Source organism: Rhinatrema bivittatum, chromosome 6 (assembly GCF_901001135.1).
Source record: "Rhinatrema bivittatum chromosome 6, aRhiBiv1.1, whole genome shotgun sequence".
NCBI classification, from domain to species: domain Eukaryota; kingdom Metazoa; phylum Chordata; class Amphibia; order Gymnophiona; family Rhinatrematidae; genus Rhinatrema; species Rhinatrema bivittatum.
In genome coordinates this window covers 320,121,970-320,140,232 of record NC_042620.1, presented here as the reverse complement: position 1 = coordinate 320,140,232, position 18,263 = coordinate 320,121,970, and the positions used below count along the sequence as shown (strand labels likewise).

Below are 18,263 nucleotides of genomic sequence, written 5' to 3'. Positions count from 1 at the left end.
TGAAATGTCTATAGAAATTTGCGAAGCCGAGGAAACGCTGCACCGCCTTTAGCCCCCTCAGCCGGGGCCAGTCTCTGATGGCTACCTTTTCAGGATCCATCTTGAATCCGGTGGTGGAAACTATGTATCCCAGAAAGGGAAGAGACTCTTTCTCAAAGCAGCATTTCTCCAACTTGGCATATAATCCGTTGTCTCTGAGTAACTGTAATACCTGATGGACATGTAGGCGATGAGAAGACAAGTCCCGTGAGTAGATTAATACATCATCCAGGTACACGATGACAGACGTATTCAATAAATCACGAAGTACCTCGTTCATGAGATGTTGAAATACTGCCGGGGCATTACATAGTCCGAAGGGCATGACGAAGGTACTCAAAGTGCCCATCCCTGGTGTTAAAGGCAGTCTTCCACTCGTCCCCTGGTCGAATATGAACAAGGTTATATGCGCCCCGCAAGTCCAGCTTTGTGAAGATCCTGGCTCCCTGTAATCTATCCAGGAGTTCAGGAATCAGTGGGAGTGGATAACGATCTCGCTTGGTGATGGCATTGAGACCCTGATAGTCAATGCATGGTCTTAGCGACCCGTCCTTTTTACCTACAAAAAAGAAGCCCGCCCCTGCTGGAGATTTTGAAGGTTGGATAAATCCTTTTGCCAGGTTCTCCGAGATGTATTTGGACATTGCCCGAGTTTCTGGTAGTGATAAGGGGTATACTCTTCCCCGAGGAGGTGTCGTTCCTGGTAAAAGCTCAATGGCACAATCAAACGGCCGATGTTGAGGCAGGATCTCCGCCTTTGTCTTGGAAAATACGTCGGAGAAGTCGGCATATGGTGCAGGTAGAGCGATGGTGGTGTGCAAGAGAGGGAGAACGGACACTCTCGGAACCTTCAGGCAGTTAGCGAAGCAGAAGGGGCTCCATTTCATGATCTGTAATGTGTCCCATTGGATAATCGGAGAGTGCTTCTGTAACCATGGTAGGCCTAACACCACGGGGTGGACGGCCTTTTCCAGAACAAGGAAGGCAATCTCCGAGTGGATTGCCCCGGTGCGTAACGTCAAGGGTATCGTGGAAGCAGAGATTCTCCCTGGAAGAAGTGTTCCCCGGATGGAGGTAATCCGCAGTGGTACCTCCTGAGGCCGAGTGGGGATCTGTAATGGCGTACCAAATCCTCCAGGATGAAGTTGCCCCCTGCTCCAGAATCTAAAAAGGCGAGGGTCTCCAATGATCCCCCTGGGTATTCGAGTGTGATGGGTACAGTACATTGAGGAGCAGTACCAGCACAACCTAGGAGGAGCTCCTCACGACCTCCTAGGTTCTGGCGTTTTCTGAACGCTCTTTACAACGAGCGAGGAAATGGCCTTTTTGACCGCAGTAGAGGCACAAGCCTAGAGTACGGCGGCGCTGTCTCTCCTCTGCGGTAAGCGGAGTACGCCCCAACTGCATGTGTTCTTCAGAAGCAGAATCAGGACGTGTTGCTCCTGGAGAGGGGACTGAAGATAGTGGTCTGGAGAATACAGGAGCTAGAGACGGGGTACATCGAGTGGGTCTTAGTTCTCTTGCCCTTTGTTGGAGGCGACGATCAATACGACCAGCCAAATCTATGAGGCCGTTGAGATCCTCTGGAAGATCACGGGCGGCCAACTCATCCTTGATATGCCCGGACAGGCCCTCCATAAACACAGCCCGGAGGCTGTCATCACGCCACCCAACTTCAAGAGCAAGCGTGCGGAAATCCATGGCATAATCTGCTAAAGGGCAGGAACCCTGGCGTAACTGCAGTAGTTCCGAGGTGGCGGTGGTTAAGCGAGCCGGGTCATCAAAGGCAAACTTGAAATTAGAGATGAACTGCGAGAAATTACTGAGCAAGGGATCATTCTGCTCCCAGAGTGGAGACGCCCAAATGAGAGCCTTCCCATCAAGCAACGACAGAATATACGCCACCTTTACGGCATCAGTAGGAAACTGTTGAGGAAGCAGCATGAATCATATAAAACATTGGTTCAGAAAACCTCGGCAAGTCTTAGCCTCTCCAGCGTAACGTGACGGTGCCTGTAGCTGAGTAATTGAACCAATGTTTACCGCTGAAGCTGGTGGCAGAGCAGGCACTGGATCTGGCATGGCGTCCAGACGATTAGCAAGTCGTTCTACAGTCGCTGCAAGAACATCCATGCATTGCTGCTGTTGCTGCACATGCTGGGCAATTCCAGGGATTGCCTGAAGACCTGACAAATCCGCCGAGTCCATGGCCTTGCAAACTGTTAAAACGGTTTAGTGGACTCTTAGGCCGGCCTGACGGAGAAGATGGAAATAGTCTCCGGACTAGCGGAACAGGCCGGGAGGCAGATACTGGACGGATTGAAGAGAAGGATCTTCACCCTGGAAGTCCGCACTCCCCCAGGAGGAGCCCGTAGGAGCCGGGCTGCTGGGACTTAGGTGAAAGGAGAATCCGATAAGAAGATCCGAGGTCAAGGCAGGCAAGTCTGGAACAGGACCAAGGCTGGCACTGAAGGCGGACACGAACCAGGACTGGAACTGGAACCGGGTTCAAGGCTGGAACTGAAGCAGGCAACTGGAACAGGAACCAGGATCAAGGCTGGAACTGAAGCAGGCAACTGGAATAATTACAAGCAGGAACTCCAGAGGCACAATGTAATGATGATAAGCAAACTTGTTGCAAGGCAGTAAGCTGAGGCAGGCACCAGCCTTAAGTATTTGCCAGGGTCTGACATCAGAAAGGGAGGTGGGGCATCTGACATCAGAAAGGGAGGCGGGGCGCCCAAAGCAGGAAAGGCCCTTTAACTCCTGGCCTTTCGCGCGCATGCACACCCAGGGAGGAGGCCCTTTAACTCCTGGCCTTTCACGCGTACGCACCCCCAGGGAGGAGGGGCTAATGCAGCGAAGGTAAGGTCCCGGTTGCGGCACTCGCGACCGGGGCCGCAACAGGTTGTTTTCCTACAGGTAATAGAGGAATAGGAGATCAGTAGAATATTAATGGGGCATAGATGCCAAGGGCAGACTGTAATCTAGAATCCAGCTATTTATGGCTGGTTTAGAGAGTGTATCTTTGATCAGTACATTTAATTATGAGAGCAAAAGAATTAGTCAGTGGGATGGTCTAGTTAGAAGTTGATTTGATGCTTATGGCTGTCTAAAAAATATCATTTTTTATTTTTATCAGTGTTATGATGTATCTTATTTGTTTTATATTTTAATTTTTAATTTTTCTAATTTTTTAAAAATATTTTTTGTATATGTTTAGCTGTTTTATGGTTATAAATGTTATTGTGGAAACCACTTAGGTTGATAAATGGTTAATACATTTTAAATAAAATAATACATGCTTTCCAAATATAGCAAGCTGGTGTAAATCCAGTAAACTCAGACTGAAGACAAAAGTGTCATGGATAGGAACTCAGGAGCCTGATTCAATGTGTAGTATTGTACTGAATGATCAGGTGGTGTAAATCTGTTTTTTAGCTTGGAATCTGGGGGTTTTATTTCAGCAGTTATGAAAACTGCTTTTGGTTATTTGCATACTGTCAGACAGATTTGTCCTTATTAAAGGATTTAGAAATAGTTATGCAAGCTCCGTTGATAGCCAGGCTTGATTGCTGCAATTTATTGCAATGCCTATGAAATTACTGAAGAAGCTTGAACAGATCATAGGAGCTAGAATTGTTGGAGGATTGAAAACCAAAGATTCAGTCTAGCTACTGTTGTACCATTTGCACTAGCTATCAGTTTATTATCATATTAGGTTTCAGATCTTGAGTGTGACATTTGAAACCCTGAATGGCATGGGTCCGGAAATAGATGAGATATTCCAAGAAGGATGTTACATTTCTCATAAATGAATTTGTGGCCCGGTTGGAGAAGATATAACAAAGAGCTTTCTGGGTTGTTTCTACAGCACTTTGAAATGGTCCTTCTGTGGACCTTAGAGCCCCAAAAGACTATAGTACTTTTATTCTTGTGCTTGCATTGTTTCTGTATATGTGATTTTAACATTGTGGTGTATTAATTTATCACTTCATAAGAACCAGATACAAATTAATACATTTTTAAATAAATCATGTTTTATGTTCAGAAAATGTGTTGTATGCAAAATGATTTATGCATGTAGAAACTGAAAAGGTGCATGAGACAGATGTAAAGTTAAAATTGTGCTTCTCTTTGGTGCAGGCATATATTAGCAGTTGTCACCATTGTGTACAAAACTGTTACAAGTGCAAATGTCTACTGTTATGTAGACTCTTTGGGAAAGGCACTTTTGCAGCAGAATTATTACATGTACAACTATCTATGTAAGCTCATTGAGCAGGCACTTGTAGTAGCACAACTGTCTATTCTTGTGACAGGTGCAGAGAAGTTAAATTTCCAGCATTAAGAAAACATTAGCAAAGCCTTAGGATCTCTACTGTACCTCCTTGGTTTGGAGAGTAATAGCTAATGCCTTTATTAACATGAGATTTATATGGAAGAGCACTAATCTGTCCATATTTTTTTTTCTACACTAAAATCCTTACTACTACTACTACCATTCCCTCCCTAATAATTTCTAACATTCTGCTTGCTTTTTTGACTGCTGCAGCACACTGAGCCAACGATTTTAAAGTATTATCCACTATGATTCCTAGATCTCTTTCCTGGGTGGTAGCTCCTAATATAGAACCTAACATCGTGTAACTACAGCAAGGGTTATTTTTCCCTATATGCAACACCTTGCACTTGTCCACATTACATTTCATCTGCCATTTAGATGCCCAATCTTCTAATCTTGCAAGGTCCTCCTGTAATGTATCACAGTCTGCTTGTGATTTAACTACTCTGAATAATTTTGTATCATCCGCAAATTTGATAACCTCACTCGTATTCCTTTCAAGAATATATATATATATATATATATTGAAAAGCATCGGTCCAAGTACAGATCCCTGAGGCACTCCACTGCTTACCCTTTTCCACTGAGAAAATTGACCATGTAATCCTACTCTCTGTTTCCTGTCTTTTAACCAGTTTGTAATCCATGAAAGGACATTGCCCCCTTTCTCATGACTTTTTAGTTTTCTTAGAAGCCTGTCATGAGGGGCTTTGTCAAACGCCTTCTGAAAATCCAAATACACTACATCTACCGGTTCACCTTTATCCTCATGTTTATTAACCCCTTCAAAAAAATGAAGCAGATTTGTTAGACAAGACTTCCCTTGGGTAAATCCATGTTGACTGTGTTCCATTAAATCATGTCTTTCTATATGCTCTACGATTTTGATCTTGAGAATAGTTTCCACTATTTTTCCTGGCACTGAAGTTAGGCTCACTGGTCTATAGTTACCCGGATCGCCCCTGGAGCCTTTTTTAAATATTGGGGTTACATTGGCCACTTTCCAGTCTTCAGGTACAATGGATGATTTTAATGATAGGTTACAAATTTTAACTAATAGATCAGAAATTTCATTTTTTAGTTCCTTCAGTACTCTAGGATGCATACCATCCGGTCCAGGTGATTTGCTACTCTAGTTTGTCAATCTGGCCTACTACATATTCCAGGTTCACAGTGATTTCGTTCAGTTCGTCTGACTCATCACCCCTGAAAACCATCTCCAGAACTGGTATCTCCGCAACATCCTCTTCAGTAAACACGGAAGCAAAGAATTCATTTAGTCTTTCTGCAATGACCTTATCTTCCCTCTCTGAGAAACAGGCTGCAATAGTCTAAGTGGTAGGTGATATGGGTTCTGGTACTGTGTTCAGAAAGGAAGGGATGGATTTTGGTGGTGATATGAAATCAGATAAAATTGTATGCACCAATGGAATTAACATGTGCTCAGCCTAAATGCCCAATTGCATTGGCCTCAAAGTTTCTTTAAGATGCTATATAAATCCATGTACTTTGTTCTTAAGCAGTTCTCTTTTGATGGCCACATTGCTAAATGAAGCTTTCTAAAACTATTGCTTGAATGGTAGAATGTGGAGACAGTCACCTGATTCTCAACAGATATTCAGCAGTATGAACAAGTTTGCAGCAGATAATTGATTCTCAGAAAGAAAATGATCTGAGTAATGCATATCTTACAAACCTTAAGCTACCATTCTTTAATAGCGGTCTTCAGATGCCTCTATCATTTATTTATTGTTGAAATGGAAACAAGGTAGCAGGTGAAATGTTTACATGGTTCCATAAGGGAATGTAAATGTTTCACTAGAAAATAACATTTTAATGAAATCTATACTTAAAATGTAAATGAGAATAGTTGACTTTCAAATACTATTGTAAACTTGAAATATTACGAGCCGTATTCAATCAGGATTTTCCCCATAGACATGGAATAGAAAAAGCCCTTTTACAATAAGGTCCTTTGATTCTGACTCAGTGGCTAGTGCTCCCACACTGCCCTGCAGAGGTACCTACAGAAAGGAGTTGTAGGCATTGTGCAGTGGCGACAACTAGTGACTAGATTTCGGATCCCCAATTGCAGGGTTTTGGAATAAGTCCTGGTGCTGGCCCTGACTAAATGGAAGTTGAAAGGGGATAAAAAAATAAGTGAAAAATTCTCCCAGTATTTGCGATGGAAGACTCATGGCGCCAGATCCCAGCTCTTACCCCAGTGAGCTGGAAGGAAACTTTTGAGTCAAAAAAACCCAAAAAAGCATATAAGACCCTATAATCTGGTGGCTATAATATGTTATGAATAGAATATATTTCAGAGAACATTAAATTTTGAAATCAGAATGAGATCATAAGCAGAGGAAAAACGATTATTTTCAGTGACAGAATGTGCTTGTTACCAGTAGAATTATTTTCATCATAGGACGAGTTAGGTTAGTCAAATGGTAAACAGGTTTCCAGTAAAACTTTTTTTTTTAATTTACATGTTTGAAATCCCTTTTCAGAGTACTGTAGTCAAGAATCTGTCTATTTCATTAGTACAAAGTGGATATCCTGTACTGCAACCACAAATCTTACTCCAAAATATGATAGCAGTCTATAAAATCATGAGAGGTCTAGAACGGGTAGATGTGAATCGGTTATTTACTCTTTCGGATAATAGAAGGACTAGGAGGCACGCCATGAAGTTAGCAAGTAGCACATTTACAACAAATCGTAAATTCTTTTTCACTCTGCGCACAATTAGGCTTTGGAATTTTTTGCAAGAGGATATGGTTAGTGCAATTAGTGTAGCTGGGTTTAAAAAAGATTTGGATAAGTTCCTGCAGGAGAAGTCCATTAACTGCTATTAATTAAGTTGACTTAGGGAATAGCCACCGCTATTACTAACATTCAGGCCGATACAGTACAGTGCGCTCTGGTGGACCACCAGGGACTTTTGGCAAGTCTTGGGGGACCCTCCTGACCCCCACAAGACTTGCCACAAGACTTACCAAAAGTCCAGCGGGGGTCCGGGAGCGATCTCCTGCACTCGGGCTGTCGGCTGCCAGTCATCAAAATTGTGCCGATAGCCTTTGCCCTTACTATGTCACAGGGGCTACCGGTGCCATTGGTCAGCCCCTGTCACATGATAGGAGCACAAGATGGCGCCAGCCATCCATTGCTCTTACCATGTGACAGGGGCTGACCAATGGCACCGGTAGCCCCTGTGACATAGTAGGTCAAAGGCTATCAGCGCCATTTTGAATACCAGCAGCTGAGGGAGTGAGTGCAGGAGATGGCTCCCGGACCCCCTGCTGGACCACCAGGGAGTTTTGGTAAGTCTTGGGGGGAGGGGTCAGGAAGGTGGGGGGTTTGTTTAAATTGGCTCCTTTAGGCGGCTGAATAAGTCGGCGAAGATTCATTGTATTCATGGGGAATCGCGATATGTTTCACTTCCCCACGAATACAACGAATATGGCCCTATACATTGCGGATTGCCAATTCGTAGGGAACGAATGCACACCCCTACCGATTAGTAGCATGGGATCTACTTAATGTTTAGGTACTTGCCAGGTACTTGTAACTTGGATTTTGGAAACAGGATGCTGGGCTAGATTGACCCTCGGTCTGACCCAGTATGGCAGCTTCTTGTGTTCTTATTTTAAAGTGATTTTCTAGTGATAAATTTCACTGTGTAAGAAGAGCTGTTGTGTTTTCTGTGAGGCTGCTGTATGATTTTTGCCAGTTTCCTTACTTAACTGATTAATTTTGCTCTTTTACACAACAGATTATTGATAGAAATGATAATGCAAAGCTTAAGGTCTGTACTTTCAGCAGATATCATCAAGCAGTATGACTGTTGCTGTCTATTTCTGTCTTTTGTCTGACAGCTGTAGAAAGAATACAACTTGATCTTTGTTTTGCTCCTTTGCTGGATGTACTAAAGGGTTTTCCCATTTTGTGTCTATTGGAAAAAAAATGCTTAATACATCTAATCAATTATGAGGTAATTGAGTGCATATAAAGAGATTTTTAATCTGTTAACACATGGTGCAGCAACAAAAACTAGGTATAGTTTAGATAAGAGCAAGGGCATCATATGTGTGGCTGTTTCTGGTGATCTGGCAGTGATTCAGGGCAGTGCACGAGCTGTGTCCTGTCACACTTGGAGTTGGCAGTTGAAAAACCAAGTCTTTTGGAATTTGTAGCCCTATATTTTGTATTGACAAAGCAGGATTCAAAAGAATGCCGAATTTAATTCCATTTGATATTTTATTTATTATAGCATTTATTATACTGCAATATGCAATAAAATTGTTCAGTGTAGTTTACAAATCAAAGGAGAAATTACTACTTATCTGATAATTTCCTTTCCTCTAAGGAAAGCAGACCAATCCACATCATTGTGTTATGCACTCCTACCAGCAGATGGAGACAGTAAAGCTGACAACACTGACATATAGCCCTGCCCCAATATCAGCCCTCCAGAAACTTTAGCTATGGACAAACTGATTATACTTGAACATGACTATTAACCACTTATGCTTCCAACCTACTGTGCAACACAACTTCACAACTAATCTTAGGGGCTGGTTATGTCACTTACCAGTTTACCAGTCCTTCAAATGAATTAATAGGAATAACACTCTTCGCATATAAAGGATGAACTAAAAGTAAGTAGGCAGCCCAGGGTGGGTTGTGTATTGGCCTGCCTTTCTTTAGTGGACAGGAAATTATTAAGTAAGTAGTAATTTCTCACAGGACAAGCAGGATGGTAGTCCTCAATATGGTTGACATCATCAGGATGGAGCCCAATCACAGAAAACTTTTGTCAAAGTTTCTAGAACTTTGACTGGCACCTACTGGGCATGCCCAGCATAGCCCCAACCCTGCATCCAGCAGGGGTCCCCCTTCAGTCTTCTTTTATCCGCGCAGCAGTAGCCACGTAGGTTAAGGAGCTCTTCAGATATTCCTGACAGGAATTTTCCTCATGGAACTTCTTCAAGAACATTTCAAAATTTTTACCCCACAGGGGTCCCTCTATCAATAACTTTACTCCGCGGTTGAACGGTAAGTTTTTACCTGCTTGCGGTCGATTCCCGTCAAGATTTTCCCTCGCGGCCTACCGGCCATCGACCGCACCGTGGCTAAATTTTGTCTAGACCATGGCGTCTGGTTTTCATCGGTGCCCTGACTGCACTCGAACAATGTCCATCACTGACCCTCATACAGTCTGCATGATGTGTTTGGGGTCCGACCATGATGTCCTAAGTTGCACCAAATGTGCCCAAATGACACCAAAAGGTCGCAAGGCTTGGCTGGAGAAAATGGAACTTCTCTTTCGGTCTAAAACCCAGCACCGTGAAATCGCTGCTGCCCGACCGGCTTCGACTCTGTGGTTGTTGACTCCTTCTGTCTCTCTGCGGGAAAAGGGCCGGGGAGAACACTGAGAAAAACGTCGACACCGCCATTGAAAAGCTCAGGCTACCGATACAGGCAAGCCCTTGGCATCGACGTTGTCTGAGCCACCGACAAAGAAATCCTGTCCAGAAAAGGCCCCATCTTCTTCTGTTTCTGGGTCACCGAGGCGTTCCCCCACCTGGACAGGTGCCAGGAGCCGCGACTCCACTGTCACCAGTGGACCCTCCGGCTACGCCAGTGCTGCCTCCTACTACAGAACAGGGGCTCCTCGCTCCAGATTTCCGTGAGGAATTGGATCGGAAAAGCACTCCAGGGGTTCAAACCTCCATCGGTGCCGGTCCCTGAGCCGGCCAGAATGGATGCTTTAATCAGTGCCTTTCCACCGGTGGATCCAAGGGAACCGGTGGCCCCGATTCCTTCCACACTGATACCGTTATCATCAGATGATGAAGAAACATCGATGGCTCCATTCCGCCTTCTGGAGTGCTGCCACAGACGTGTCCATCGGTGCCTCCATCGATGCCTTCAGTGCCTAGGCCTGGACCTTCAGGATTAGCACAGTTTCTCCCATCTGATGATCCTATGGGAGCTGGTGATGAGCCTTATGATCCCTGGACCAATGACACGTTCCAGGACACTGATGATCTACCTTCACAGCCCTCTCCTCCTGATGAAAGAAGACATTCTCCTCCAGAGGACTTGTCTTTCATTAATTTTGTAAAGGAGATGTCTGAAACAATTCCATTTCAGCTTCAGACAGAAGAGGACTCCAGGCACAAGATGCTGGAAGTACTTCAGTTCACTGATGCTCCTAAGGAAATCGTCTATTCCAGTACATGAGATCCTTATTGATCTATTGAAAAGAAATTGGGAACATCCAGGTTTTATACCATCTGTCAATTGCAAGACAGATGCTACTTACTTAGTACAGTCTGCTCCTGGTTTTCAACAATCCCAGCTAGATCATCACTCAGTGGTTGTGGAGTCAGCCCAAAAAAGAGCAAGACTGTCCAAACCTCATTCTTCTATACCTCCAGGAAAAGAACAAAAGTCCCTGGATGCATTGAGCAGACATGTTTTTCATGGTTCAATGCTAATTTCTCGCATTGCTCCCTACCAATTGTACATGACACAGTAGAATAGGGAACTGTTCAAGAAGATCCAAGACTTTTCTGAATCTCTACCAGAACAGTTTCAAGACCAGCTCCATACCCTTGCTTAAAAAGGTCTAGACGCTGGGAAGCATGAGGTCCGTGCTGCATATGACATCTTCGACACTGCCTCTAGAGTCTCTGCAGCAGGAATAAATGCAAGAAGATGGGCCTGGCTCGACTTCAGACCTCAGACCAAAAGTACAGGATAGGTTAGCTGACTTACCCTGTGCTGGGGATAATCTTTTCGGAGAAAAGATTCAAGAAACAGTGGCATATCTCAAGGATCACCATGAGACTCTCCACCAACTCTCCTTAGTACCTTCTGATTACTCTTCTTCTTCTTCCAAGAGGTCTTTCAGAAGAGACTCCAAGAGGCCTGCGTATAAACCAATGAGATTTTACCCTCTGGCTTCCAGAGGTTGTCCCTTCAGGCCTTACCAAACAGGCCAATCCAGACAACCTCAGACCCAAAAGACTCAGCCAGCCCCTCAGCCGGGCCCAGCGTCTGGATTTTGACTCCTTCCTGGAGAGCAGTGCCCAGCCTCCTCTCCCTTCCGTACCAGTAGGAGGTCGATTGTCCCACTTCACCAGCATGTGGCACAAGGTCACAACAGATCAGTGGATACTAGCTATAGTGACTCAAGGTTATCATCTCAATTTCCTCACAGTTCCACCGGATTCCCCACCTCGGCTGATGTGGGAAACATCCGACCATTCTCACCTTCTCGATCAGGAAGTTTCCATCCTCCTCGAGTCCCGGGTAATAGAACCAGTACCCTTCTCCCAGCAGGGCCAGGGATTCTATTCCCGGTATTTTCTAATCCCAAAAAAGTCAGGTGGCGTTCGCCCAGTACTGGACCTTCGCACCTTAAACAAATACCTACAAAGAGAGAAGTTCAAGATGGTGACCTTGGGTTCTCTGCTTCCTCTTCTGCAAAGGGAAGTCTAGCTCTGCTCTCTAGACCTCCAGGACACTTACACGCACATCTCAATCACTCCGTCACATCGCAGATTCCTGCGGTTCCTAGTAGTCCCAAAGCACTTCCAATATCGAGTGTTGCCATTCGGCCTAGCATCTGCCCCATGAGTCTTCACCAAGTGTCTCGTGGTAGCAGCCTATCTCAGGACTCAAGGTGTCCACATCTACCCCTATCTCAACGATTGGTTGATCAGGGCTCCCACTCATCAAATTGTGCTGACATCCCTACATCTCACTCTGCATACCCTGATGTCCCTAGGGTTCCTCATAAACTATCCGAAATCCAGGCTAGTTCCATCTCAAACCCTATCGTTCATAGGGGCCGACTTGAACACTTTAAAAGCAAAAGCCTTCCTACCCTGGGATCGGGCTCTCACTCTCTCTTCTCTGGCCCAACAACTGCAATCTCAACAACACTCAACTGCATGTCACTTTCTGATCTTACTGGGTCATATGGCCTCCTCGGTGCATGTCAGTCCGATGGCCCGCCTTGCCATGAGTAATGCAGTGGACTCTAAAATCACAGTGGAGTCAGTCTTCTCAGCCAATGTCCACATCACCAACCAGCTCCGCTCTTCGCTGGCTTGGTGGATAAACCAGTCCAGTCTTCAAGGTTGCAGAACCTCAAATAACCTTGACAACAGATGCCTCCAACCAGGGGCGGATTGGCCTATCGGGGGATTGGGCTTCCCCCAGTGGGCCGGTCGCTCCCATCACGTTGTTTTTTTTTTTTTTTTTTAAACTTCCCGGCCAAAGATAAGAAGAGGGTCAGCTGGCACTGCGGCACGAAGAGAAACCTGCTGGCAGGGCCGGTGGAAGCATTAGGCCTGGGCCTGGGGCGCAGCGAGCAGTGGTATCCCGAGGGGAGCCAATGCCCCCGGGCACAGGGAGGCTCATGCGGCGCTGTGACAGGCAGATCGGCAGGGCCGTGGTGAGGCTCATGTCATGGCCCGAAGAAAAAGATCGCGTTTAAACGCGCTGATGCTCCTCCTCCTTCCTCCCTGTGCGGCCCCGAAAGTAAACGTTGCCGGAGCCACGTGGGCAGGAAGGAGGAGGAACATCAGTGCGTGCAGAAGAGGAGCAGCGCTTACGGGCCACCGGAAATCCCAAGTTGCAGCGGCCCGAGAAGAGGAAGAGGCCCGGTAGCAGGGCAGCCGCAGCCCGATAAGATTAGGGCCGCTGCAGAGCCCATTCTGTGGCGACCCGCGAAGAGGAGGCCGAGGGTCTGTAGAGGGTGTGTGTGCGTGTATGAGATGAGTTGAGATTGTGTGTGAGAGTGAGGACCTGAATGTTTGCAGAGACAGCATGTGGGAGCCTCTGTGTGTGTGACAGCATGTGACAGTGAGAGCCTGTGTGTATGAATGATTGTATGAGAGACAGCATATGACAGAGCCTGTGCTTGAGCAAGACAGCATGTGGGAGTGAGAGAGAGCCTGTGTGTGTGTGAGAGTCAGACAGCATGTGCCCGTGAGAGACTGTGTATGAATGATTTTTTATGAGAGAGCATGTGACAATGAGAGCCTGTGTGTGTGTGTAGAAGAGAGAGAAGTGCATGTGAGTATGAGAACCTGACTGTGTGTTTGAGGGAAGAAGATGGAGAGAAAAGAAACAGAAAAAAAGACAATATAAAAGGAATTGGCAAAAAAAAAATAAGAAAGGGAAGGTGGAAAAAAAAAGCCTGTGACCAACCAATTAGAAAACTAAGATCAGACCACAAAGATAAAAATAATAAATTACTTTTTAGTGATTGGCACATGTAATCTTTGGGAATGTGCAAGAATAGCACTTTCTCTATGCGGATTTCACAATGTACGAGATCAGCATGGAGAAAGTGGAAGCCCACGGGGCCTGCACAGAGGAGGCAGCAGAATGGGCTTCAGTGTCAGTAGCAGCAATCGGCACCTCCCCAATAGCCATGTGGCAGCAGTGACAGTGGCAGCAGAGGAATGAGAGAGGTTCCGAGGTTGCTGGCAAAAGAGAGGGGGGGGGGGGGGGTCTGCCTTTAGTGTGTGCATGTGTATGAATGGGACTCTGCCTGGGTGTCTATGTGTGTGAATGCATGGGTGCCTGCCTGGGGGTCTGTGTGTGAGAATGACTGGGAGCTTGCCTGGGTGTGTGTGTTTGTGTGTATGTGAGGGAGCCAGTGAATGTGAGAGCATGAGTGTGTATGAGAAAATCCAAGGGAGTAAGAGTTTGTGTGTGGAGGGGGAGAGAGTGTCTTAGAGCCTGAGAGTGTGTCAGTGTCAGTGAGAGCGAGAGGTTATGGTGGATATAAGAGCGTGAATGTGTATGTATGTGACAGTGTATGTGTGAGAGAGAATGGACATGTGAGTATGTGTGAGAGAGAGAGGATAACCTCCTAATCCTTGACAATATCAGGGTGACTGGAAATCAAGAGATCCCACAGAAGGGGACAGCAGGAGCTTTTTAAAATCCTTATTAGTTTTAATTATTGAGTTTATTTTATTTATTTGATGAGTTTTATATACCGTTATTCGGTAGAGCCATCATAACGGTTTACAAAGTGAATATTATTTTCTTAACAGTATTGAAACATTATAACAGAATGAGCATATATAGAAATAAGCAAGTCATGTCAAATAACTATTCTTGGGTTGGAAGTGGAGGGAAGCGAGTTTGGTTGGAGATTAGAGTTGAGAGTTCATTTGATGGTTGGTATGGTCAGTTGATAGTGGGTCTGAAGAATTTGCGGAAGAAAAAAGTTTTTAGGTCTTTTTTGAAACGTTTTTATGTTGTGCTGAGTTCTCAAGTCATCAGGTAGTGTGTTCCAGAGTTTGGGGGATGCGATGGAGAAGGCTCTTTCTCTTGTTGTTGTCAGATGTGCATCTTTTATGGTAGGGATGTTTAAGTAACTTGAGTTATTGGAGTGTAGGTTTCTAGAGGGTTTTTGATGAGTTATGTTAAGCGTGTTTAGACCTTGGTCATCTTTGTTTAAAATTTTGTGAATGATGGTCATTGCTTTGTAGGCAATATGTGCAGTAATAGGAAGCCAGTGAAGCGATGTTAATATGGGCGTTATGTGGTCATTTCTTTTTGTTCCTGTTAGGACTCTGGCTGCTGAGTTTTGTAAAATTTGTAGAGGTTTGAGGGTTGAAAAGGGTATTCCTACTAGTAAGGAGTTGCAATAGTCGAATGTGGAGAAAATGAGTAGTTGCAGGACTGTTCTGAAATTGTCTGGGTTGAGAAATGGTTTCAGATGTCTTAGGGTTAAGAGTCTGTGGTATCCTTCTTTGGTTTTATTTGATATGTGGTTCTTAAAAGAGAGATCTTTATCAATGATGACTCCGAGGTTCCTGGTGTGGTTGGTGGGGATTATAGATATAATATGTTTGTCTGGAATTGTCAGGGGTGGTGGCGCTGTATTCTGTTTTTTGTCCATGAGAATTATTTCAGTTTTGTCAAAATTGATTATTAGCTTCAAAGAATTTAGGAGATGTTTGTTTGAAACCATTAGATCTGAGGTTTTCTTGTAGGTGTCTTCGATAGTTATGTATGGGAATTAGAAGCTGAATGTCATCAGCATATAGGAAATGTGTGATTTTGTGCTCTTCAAGTAGTTGGCAGATGGGGAGAAGGTAAATGTTGAAAAGGGTAGCAGATAAAGCAGATCCTTGAGGGACTCCAGTGTTAAGGTTGATCATTTTTGATGGCTTGTTTTTGATTAATACTTGGTATGTACGGTCAGATAGGAGGAGAACCATTGTAGGGTTGTCCCAGTTAAACCAATTTGAGGTTAGTTGTTCCAACAGTATCTTGTGGTTTACTGTATCGAAGGCGGCTGAGAGGTCAAGGAGTATGAGGAGGTATTTTTCTCCCTTGTCAAAGCCTCTTATAATAATGTCATTTAGGGAGATAAGGAGAGATTCAGTGTTTAGGTTTTTTCTAAATCCATATTGGGATGGGTGAAGGATTTTGTTTGTTTCAAGATAGTGGTCAAGTTGAGTGTGTTCGACTTTTTCAATGGTTTTGGCAATGAACGAGAGGTTTGATATGGGGCGGTAGTTGGAGAGTATTTCAGGATATTATTTGATGTCTGCTCTTTTTGAAATATTTTATTGGTGTGTTATACAAATTTTTGAAAATTTCCCTGAATTAAATTACTGGAGGTTCTATTCATCAGCAATTTTGAAATATATATTTTTAGTATGATTTTCCTATTGTGATGTTTTATAGTTCTTGATTTTATTGTTTGATGTTTTATGAGGAATGATGATATTTTCTGTTTTTCCATTGCTGCATTACATACAGTCTAACTTGTGATTTCCAGTTCAGTTTGTCTGTGCATTTCTGTGTATATTTTATGGTCCCTTTATTCTGTATTTGGTGACTCACCAAATTGTATGTGTAATTGGGTACCCATGGGCCAGTATGGAGAAAAATCCCTCGGGCCACTATTTTCCCACAATCCGCCCCTGCCTCCAACTCCGATTGGGGTGCACATGTTGTAAACCTGCAAACTCAGGGTATCTGGTCTCCAGAGGAAGCCAAACACCAGATAAATTTCCTAGAGCTTCGGGCAATCAGATATGCCCTCAGGATCTTTCAGGATTATCTTACCAACAAGGTCATCCTGATTCAAACAGACAGCCAGGTGGCCATGTGGTACATCAACAAGCAAGGGGGAACGGGCTCCTACCGCCTGTGTCAGGAAGCTGCACAGATATGGGCGGAGGCCCTTTCCCACTCAATGTGCCTCAGGGCCACCTACTTGCTGGGAGTGGACAATGTGTTGGCAGATAAGCTGAGTCACACTTTTCAACCACACGAATGGTGCCTCAGCCCCACAGTAGCGGACTCCATATTCCAACGCTGGGGTTATCCTCGTATAGATCTCTTTGCGTCAATCCACAACCGCAAAATAGAAAACTTCTGCTCTCTCACTCGCAGCCAAGAGACGCTTTCTCCCTCTCGTGGACCAGCGGTCTCCTTTATGCATACCCTCCACTTCCACTCATTAGGAAGACACTCGTGAAGTTGCGAAAGGACAGGGGATTGATGATTCTGATTTCCCCTCGCTGGCCACACCAGGTGTGGTTTCCAATACTTCAGGGCTTATCAATTTGCCGGCACATTCCTCTGGGGAAGGATCCACTTCTGATCACTCAGAACGACGGATGCCTACGTCATCCCAACCTCCAGGCCCTGTTTCTGACTGCCTGAATGTTGAAAGGTTAATTATCCCAGGACAAGCAGGATGCTAGTCCTCACATATGGGTGACGTCACTGACGGAGCCCTATTGCGGGAAAACTTTCTGTCAAAGTTTCTAGAAAAGTTTGACTGGCACTGTGAGGCCACTGAGCATGCCCATCATGCCATGATATTCTCTGCCACAGGGGTCTCACTCTAGTCTTCGTTTTTCAGCGCTGCTGTAAGCATCGTGGCGACAGGAGCCCGCAAGTTTACTCACAAATTTTGACTGAAGGTCATTCTTTTCAAGAAATTTCTCCCACAAGGGATCTCACTCTCACTTCGTTCACCGGCTGGTGACACTTCCATTGTTTTTACAGTAAGTAAAAACAAATTTTTTCTTCTCAGAAATTTCCCCGCTTTCATCGACGGCCGTTGATAGTAATGTGGCTTCAGGGTTTAAAAAATGTCCGATTTGCAATTGGAGCATGTCTATCACAGACCCGCACCTTGAATGTGTGGTCTGTTTAAGAGACAAACATGACATTTCCTCCTGCCCAAAGTGTGCAGAAATGACTCCTAAAGGAAGGAAGCTTCGACAAGAAAAAATGGAGCACCTCTTTCACCTCCAACTTCTTCCTTCCCCTTCGTCGACGAAATCGTCCCCAGCAGGAGTCACTAAAAAAGTCCTGCTGAAGAAACGTCGCCCAGACGGATCAGGAGATAGGACATCACCAACACCGTCAACGGTATCGATAAGGTCGGTAACCAAATCGCGGCCTAAACATAAGCATCAACACTACCATGCCCCGACATCACTGTTAGCTCCCTTCCAGGGAGAACCGATCGCAAAGCGGCAAAAACATAACGAAATACTGCCACCGTCAGGGCCTGCATCGACTGAACCCGTACAGCCTTTGCAAGAGGTATCAGCTACTTCTCCATCAGCACCAACCATTCCACTGGTGCCACAGGGCTTGACATTGCTAATCAAACAAGCAGTAATGCAAGCCTTAAAAGAACAAATTCCGGCGACCGTGCCGATGCCGGCGATACCGCTGATGCCGGTGATGTCATCTATCTGTGACGTCACCGTTGCTGGTAACATTACCGATGACGATGCCATTATCGATTCCGGTGACATCACCGATGCCTGGACTTGTCTCGATGCCGGGGACAACCACGATG

General features: G+C 45.0%; 1 protein-coding gene across 5 annotated transcripts in view; it reads left to right on the top strand.

Moving 5' to 3' along the window:
- Window positions 1-18,263, top strand: part of TBC1D8B (TBC1 domain family member 8B) — a 508,282-nt gene that overhangs the window by 23,557 nt on the left and 466,462 nt on the right. Inside the window, exon 1 of one of the 5 annotated variants that reach the window (XM_029607570.1) lies at window positions 2,821-2,961. The exons of the other annotated variants lie outside the window; for them this stretch is intronic. The gene's annotated coding sequence lies outside the window, so the exon portion shown is untranslated. Of the gene's footprint in view, window positions 1-2,820; window positions 2,962-18,263 lie in introns of those variants that run through there. 5 annotated transcript variants of the gene reach the window in all.